Source organism: Cervus elaphus, unplaced genomic scaffold (assembly GCF_910594005.1).
Source record: "Cervus elaphus unplaced genomic scaffold, mCerEla1.1, whole genome shotgun sequence".
Classification (NCBI taxonomy): Eukaryota; Metazoa; Chordata; class Mammalia; order Artiodactyla; family Cervidae; genus Cervus; species Cervus elaphus.
In genome coordinates this window covers 8,256-16,510 of record NW_025316782.1, presented here as the reverse complement: position 1 = coordinate 16,510, position 8,255 = coordinate 8,256, and positions in this window count along the sequence as shown.

The window sequence follows — 8,255 nt, the reverse complement described above, 5'->3', positions numbered from 1 at the left end:
GCGAAGAAACAGGGGAGAAGAATACGCGGAGCAAGAAAAAAAAAGCAAAATACAAAAACGAGGAGAACACAAGGGGCGAAAATCAGAGGAGGATCAACAGTATGCCACTACGAGGAGTAAGAGAACTGTGAAAAAGCTGATGTGAAGAAACAGGGGAGAAGAATACGAGGAGCAAGAAAAAAAAAGCAAAATACAAAAACGAGGAGAACACAAGGGGCGAAAATCAGAGGAGGATCAACAGTATGCCACTACGAGGAGTAAGAGAACTGTGAAAAACCTGAGGTGAAGAAACAGGGGAGAAGAATACGAGGAGCAAGAAAAAACAAGCAAAATACAAAAACGAGGAGAACACAAGGGGCGAAAATCAGAGGAGGATCAAAAGTGTGGCACTACGTGGAGTAAGACAAGTGTGAAAAACCCGAGGCGAATAAACAGGGGAGAAGAATACGAGGAGCAAGGAAAAAAAAGCAAAATACAAAAACGAGGAGAACACAAGGGGCGAAAATCAGAGGAGGATCAACAGTATGCCACTACGAGGAGTAAGAGAAGTGTGAAAAAGCTGATGTGAAGAAACAGGGGAGAAGAATAGGAGGAGCAAGAAAAAAAAAGCAAAATACAAAAACGAGGAGAACACAAGGGGCGAAAATCAGAGGAGGATCAAAAGTGTGGTACTACGAGGAGCAAGAGAAGTGTGAAAAACCCGAGGCGAAGAAACACGGGAGAAGAATACGAGGAGCAAGAAAAAAAAAGCAAAATACAAAAACGAGGAGAACACAAGGGGCGAAAATCAGAGGAGGATCAAAAGTATGGCACTAGGTGGAGTAAGAGAAGTGTGAAAAACCCGAGGCGAAGAAACAGGGGAGAAGAATACGAGGAGCAAGGAAAAAAAAGCAAAATACAAAAACGAGGAAAACACAAGGGGCGAAAATCAGAGGAGGATCAACAGTAAGCCACTACGAGGAGTAAGAGAAGTGTGAAAAACCTGAGGTGAAGAAACAGGGGAGAAGAAGAAGAGGAGCAAGAAAAAACAAGCAAAATACAAAAACAAGGAGAACACAAGGGGCGAAAATCAGAGGAGGATCAAAAGTGTGGCACTAGGTGGAGTAAGAGAAGTGTGAAAAACCCGAGGCGAAGAAACAGGGGAGAAGAATACGAGGAGCAAGAAAAAAAAAGCAAAATACAAAAACGAGGAGAACACAAGGGGCGAAAATCAGAGGAGGATCAACAGTATGCCACTACGAGGAGTAAGAGAAGTGTGAAAAAGCTGATGTGAAGAAACAGGGGAGAAAATACGAGGAGCAGGAAAAAACAAGCAAAATACAAAAACGAGGAGAACACAAGGGGCGAAAATCAGAGGAGGATCAACAGTATGCCACTACGAGGAGTAAGAGAACTGTGAAAAACCTGAGGTGAAGAAACAGGGGAGAAGAATACGAGGAGCAAGAAAAAACAAGCAAAATACAAAAACGAGGAGAACACAAGGGGCGAAAATCAGAGGAGGATCAAAAGTGTGGCACTACGTGGAGTAAGACAAGTGTGAAAAACCCGAGGCGAAGAAACAGGGGAGAAGAATACGAGGAGCAAGAAAAAAAAGCAAAATACAAAAACGAGGAGAACAAAAGGGGCGAAAATCAGAGGAGGATCAAAAGTGTGGCACTAGGTGGAGTAAGAAAAGTGTGAAAAACCCGAGGCGAAGAAACAGGGGAGAAGAATACGAGGATCATGAAAAAAAAGCAAAATACAAAAACGAGGAGAACACAAGGGGCGAAAATCAGAGGAGGATCAAAAGTGTGGCACTACGTGGAGTAAGAGAAGTGTGAAAAACTCGAGGCGAAGAAACACGGGAGAGGAATACGAGGAGCAAGAAAAAAAAAGCAAAATACAAAAACGAGGAGAACACAAGGGGCGAAAATCAGAGGAGGATCAAAAGTATGGCACTAGGTGGAGTAAGAGAAGTGTGAAAAACCCGAGGCGAAGAAACAGGGGAGAAGAATACGAGGAGCAAGGAAAAAAAAGCAAAATACAAAAACGAGGAGAACACAAGGGGCGAAAATGAGAGGAGGATCAACAGTATGCCACTACGAGGAGTAAGAGAAGTGTGAAAAACCTGAGGTGAAGAAACAGGGGAGAAGAATACGAGGAGCAAGAAAAAACAAGCAAAATACAAAAACGAGGAGAACACAAGGGGCGAAAATCAGAGGAGGATCAAAAGTGTGGCACTAGGTGGAGTAAGAGAAGTGTGAAAAACCCAAGGCGAAGAAACAGGGGAGAAGAATACGAGGAGCAAGAAAAAAAAAGCAAAATACAAAAACGAGGAGAACACAAGGGGCGAAAATCAGAGGAGGATCAAAAGTGTGGCACTACGAGGAGTAAGAGAAGTGTGAAAAAGCTGATGTGAAGAAACAGGGGAGAAAATACGAGGAGCAGGAAAAAAAAGCAAAATACAAAAACGAGGAGAACACAAGGGGCGAAAATCAGAGGAGGATCAACAGTATGCCACTACGAGGAGCAAGAGAAGTGTGAAAAACCCGAGGTGAAGAAACAGGGGAGAAGAATACGAGGAGCAAGAAAAAAAAGCAAAATACAAAAACGAGTTGAACACAAGGGGCGAAAATCAGAGGAGGATCAACAGTATGCCACTACGAGGAGTAAGAGAACTGTGAAAAAGCTGATGTGAAGAAACAGGGGAGAAGAATACGAGGAGCAAGAAAAAAAAGCAAAATACAAAAACGAGGAGAACACAAGGGGCGAAAATCAGAGGAGGATCAACAGTATGCCACTACGAGGAGTAAGAGAACTGTGAAAAAGCTGATGTGAAGAAACAGGGGAGAAGAATACGAGGAGCAAGAAAAAACAAGCAAAATACAAAAACGAGGAGAACACAAGGGGCAAAAATCAGAGGAGGATCAACAGTATGCCACTACGAGGAGCAAGAGAAGTGTGAAAAACCCGAGGTGAAGAAACAGGGGAGAAGAATACGAGGAGCAAGAAAAAAAAGCAAAATACAAAAACGAGGAGAACACAAGGGGCGAAAATCAGAGGAGGATCAAAAGTGTGGCACTAGGTGGAGTAAGACAAGTGTGAAAAACCCGAGGCGAAGAAACAGGGGAGAAGAATACGCGGAGCAAGGAAAAAAAAGCAAAATACAAAAACGAGGAGAACACAAGGGGCGAAAATCAGAGGAGGATCAACAGTATGCCACTACGAGGAGTAAGAGAAGTGTGAAAAAGCTGATGTGAAGAAACAGGGGAGAAAATACGAGGAGCAGGAAAAAACAAGCAAAATACAAAAACGAGGAGAACACAAGGGGCGAAAATCAGAGGAGGATCAACAGTATGCCACTACGAGGAGTAAGAGAACTGTGAAAAACCTGAGGTGAAGAAACAGGGGAGAAGAATACGAGGAGCAAGAAAAAACAAGCAAAATACAAAAACGAGGAGAACACAAGGGGCGAAAATCAGAGGAGGATCAAAAGTGTGGCACTACGTGGAGTAAGACAAGTGTGAAAAACCCGAGGCGAAGAAACAGGGGAGAAGAATACGAGGAGCAAGGAAAAAAAAGCAAAATACAAAAACGAGGAAAACACAAGGGGCGAAAATCAGAGGAGGATCAACAGTAAGCCACTACGAGGAGTAAGAGAAGTGTGAAAAACCTGAGGTGAAGAAACAGGGGAGAAGAATAAGAGGAGCAAGAAAAAACAAGCAAAATACAAAAACAAGGAGAACACAAGGGGCGAAAATCAGAGGAGGATCAAAAGTGTGGCACTAGGTGGAGTAAGAGAAGTGTGAAAAACCCGAGGCGAAGAAACAGGGGAGAAGAATACGAGGAGCAAGAAAAAAAAAGCAAAATACAAAAACGAGGAGAACACAAGGGGCGAAAATCAGAGGAGGATCAACAGTATGCCACTACGAGGAGTAAGAGAAGTGTGAAAAAGCTGATGTGAAGAAACAGGGGAGAAAATACGAGGAGCAGGAAAAAACAAGCAAAATACAAAAACGAGGAGAACACAAGGGGCGAAAATCAGAGGAGGATCAAAAGTGTGGCACTAGGTGGAGTAAGAGAAGTGTGAAAAACCCGGGGCGAAGAAACAGGGGAGAAGAATACGAGGAGCAAGAAAAAAAAAGCAAAATACAAAAACGAGGAGAACACAAGGGGCGAAAATCAGAGGAGGATCAACAGTATGCCACTAGGAGGAGTAAGAGAAGTGTGAAAAAGCTGATGTGAAGAAACAGGGGAGAAAATACGAGGAGCAGGAAAAAAAAGCAAAATACAAAAACGAGGAGAACACAAGGGGCGAAAATCAGAGGAGGATCAACAGTATGCCACTACGAGGAGTAAGAGAAGTGTGAAAAAGCTGATGTGAAGAAACAGGGGAGAAGAATACGAGGAGCAAGAAAAAAAAAGCAAAATACAAAAACGAGGAGAACACAAGGGGCGAAAATCAGAGCAGGATCAACAGTATGCCACTACGAGGAGTAAGAGAAGTGTGAAAAACCTGAGGTGAAGAAACAGGGGAGAAGAATACGAGGAGCAAGAAAAAACAAGCAAAATACAAAAACGAGGAGAACACAAGGGGCGAAAATCAGAGGAGGATCAAAAGTGTGGCACTACGTGGAGTAAGAGAAGTGTGAAAAACCCGAGGCGAAGAAACAGGGGAGAAGAATACGAGGAGCAAGAAAAAAAAAGCAAAATACAAAAACGAGGAGAACACAAGGGGCGAAAGTCAGAGGAGGATCAAAAGTGTGGCAGTAGGTGGAGTAAGAGAAGTGTGAAAAACCCGAGGCGAAGAAAAAGGGGAGAAGAATACGAGGAGCAAGAAAAAAAAAGCAAAATACATAAACGAGGAGAACACAAGGGGGGAAAATCAGAGGAGGATCAAAAGTGTGGCACTACGTGGAGTAAGAGAAGTGTGAAAAACCCGAGGTGAAGAAACAGGGGAGAAGAATACGAGGAGCAAGGAAAAAAAAGCAAAATACAAAAACGAGGAGAACACAAGGGGCGAAAATCAGAGGAGGATCAACAGTATGCCACTACGAGGAGCAAGAGAAGTGTGAAAAACCCGAGGTGAAGAAACAGGGGAGAAGAATACGAGGAGCAAGAAAAAACAAGCAAAATACAAAAACGAGGAGAACACAAGGGGCGAAAATCAGAGGAGGATCAAAAGTGTGGCACTAGGTGGAGTAAGAGAAGTGTGAAAAACCCAAGGCGAAGAAACAGGGGAGAAGAATACGAGGAGCAAGAAAAAAAAAGCAAAATACAAAAACGAGGAGAACACAAGGGGCGAAAATCAGAGGAGGATCAACAGTATGCCACTACGAGGAGTAAGAGAAGTGTGAAAAAGCTGATGTGAAGAAACAGGGGAGAAAATACGAGGAGCAGGAAAAAAAAGCAAAACACAAAAACGAGGAGAACACAAGGGGCGAAAATCAGAGGAGGATCAACAGTATGCCACTACGAGGAGTAAGAGAAGTGTGAAAAAGCTGATGTGAAGAAACAGGGGAGAAGAATACGGGGAGCAAGAAAAGAAAAGCAAAATACAAAAACGAGGAGAACACAAGGGGCGAAAATCAGAGGAGGATCAACAGTATGCCACTAGGAGGAGCAAGAGAAGTGTGAAAAACCCGAGGCGAAGAAACAGGGGAGAAGAATACGAGGAGCAAGAAAAAAAAAGCAAAATACAAAAAAGAGGAGAACACAAGGGGCGAAAATCAGAGGAGGATCAAAAGTGTGGCACTACGTGGAGTAAGAGAAGTGTGAAAAACCCGAGGCGAAGAAACACGGGAGAAGAATACGAGGAGCAAGAAAAAAAAAGCAAAATACAAAAACGAGGAGAACACAAGGGGCGAAAATCAGAGGAGGATCAACACTATGCCACTACGTGCAGTAAGAGAAGTGTGAAAAACCCGAGGCGAAGAAACAGGGGAGAAGAATACGAGGAGCAAGAAAAAAAAAGCAAAATACAAAAACGAGGAGAACACAAGGGGCGAAAATCAGAGGAGGATCAACAGTATGCCACTACGTGGAGTAAGAGAAGTGTGAAAAACCCGAGGCGAAGAAACAGGGGAGAAGAATACGAGGAGCAAGAAAAAAAAAGCAAAATACAAAAACGAGGAAAACACAAGGGGCGAAAATCAGAGGAGGATCAACAGTATGCCACTACGTGGAGTAAGAGAAGTGTTAAAATGCTGATGCGAAAAAACAGGGGAGAAGAATACGAGGAGCAAGGAAAAAAAAAGCAAAATACAAAAACGAGGAGAACACAAGGGGCGAAAATCAGAGGAGGATCAACAGTATGCCACTACGAGGAGTAAGAGAAGTGTGAAAAAGCTGATGTGAAGAAACAGGGGAGAAGAATACGGGGAGCAAGAAAAGAAAAGCAAAATACAAAAACGAGGAGAACACAAGGGGCGAAAATCAGAGGAGGATCAACAGTATGCCACTAGGAGGAGCAAGAGAAGTGTGAAAAACCCGAGGCGAAGAAACAGGGGAGAAGAATACGAGGAGCAAGAAAAAAAAAGCAAAATACAAAAAAGAGGAGAACACAAGGGGCGAAAATCAGAGGAGGATCAAAAGTGTGGCACTACGTGGAGTAAGAGAAGTGTGAAAAACCCGAGGCGAAGAAACACGGGAGAAGAATACGAGGAGCAAGAAAAAAAAAGCAAAATACAAAAACGAGGAGAACACAAGGGGCGAAAATCAGAGGAGGATCAACACTATGCCACTACGTGGAGTAAGAGAAGTGTGAAAAACCCGAGGCGAAGAAACAGGGGAGAAGAATACGAGGAGCAAGAAAAAAAAAGCAAAATACAAAAACGAGGAGAACACAAGGGGCGAAAACCAGAGGAGGATCAACAGTATGCCACTACGTGGAGTAAGAGAAGTGTGAAAAACCCGAGGCGAAGAAACAGGGGAGAAGAATATGAGGAGCAAGAAAAAAAAAGCAAAATACAAAAACGAGGAAAACACAAGGGGCGAAAATCAGAGGAGGATCAACAGTATGCCACTACGTGGAGTAAGAGAAGTGTGAAAATGCTGATGCGAAAAAACAGGGGAGAAGAATACGAGGAGCAATGAAAAAAAAGCAAAATACAAAAACGAGGAGAACACAAGGGGCGAAAATCAGAGGAGGATCAACAGTATGCCACTACGTGGAGTAAGAGAAGTGTGAAAACGCTGATGCGAAGAAACAGGGGAGAAGAATACGAGGAGCAAGAAAAAAAAAGCAAAATACAAAAACGAGGAGAACACAAGGGGCGAAAATCAGAGGAGGATCAACAGTATGCCACTACGTGGAGTAAGAGAAGTGTGAAAAACCCGAGGTGAAGAAACAGGGGAGAAGAATACGAGGAGCAAGAAAAAACAAGCAAAATACAAAAACGAGGAGAACACAAGGGGCGAAAATCAGAGGAGGATCAAAAGTGTGGCACTAGGTGGAGTAAGAGAAGTGTGAAAAACCCGAGGCGAAGAAACAGGGGAGAAGAATACGAGGAGCAAGAAAAAAAAAGCAAAATACATAAACGAGGAGAACACAAGGGGGGAAAATCAGAGGAGGATCAAAAGTGTGGCACTACGTGGAGTAAGAGAAGTGTGAAAAACCCGAGGTGAAGAAACAGGGGAGAAGAATACGAGGAGCAAGGAAAAAAAAGCAAAATACAAAAACGAGGAGAACACAAGGGGCGAAAATCAGAGGAGGATCAACAGTATGCCACTACGAGGAGCAAGAGAAGTGTGAAAAACCCGAGGTGAAGAAACAGGGGAGAAGAATACGAGGAGCAAGAAAAAACAAGCAAAATACAAAAACGAGGAGAACACAAGGGGCGAAAATCAGAGGAGGATCAAAAGTGTGGCACTAGGTGGAGTAAGAGAAGTGTGAAAAACCCAAGGCGAAGAAACAGGGGAGAAGAATACGAGGAGCAAGAAAAAAAAAGCAAAATACAAAAACGAGGAGAACACAAGGGGCGAAAGTCAGAGGAGGATCAACAGTATGCCACTACGAGGAGTAAGAGAAGTGTGAAAAAGCTGATGTGAAGAAACAGGGGAGAAAATACGAGGAGCAGGAAAAAAAAGCAAAATACAAAAACGAGGAGAACACAAGGGGCGAAAATCAGAGGAGGATCAACAGTATGCCACTACGAGGAGTAAGAGAAGTGTGAAAAAGCTGATGTGAAGAAACAGGGGAGAAGAATACGGGGAGCAAGAAAAGAAAAGCAAAATACAAAAACGAGGAGAACACAAGGGGCGAAAATCAGAGGAGG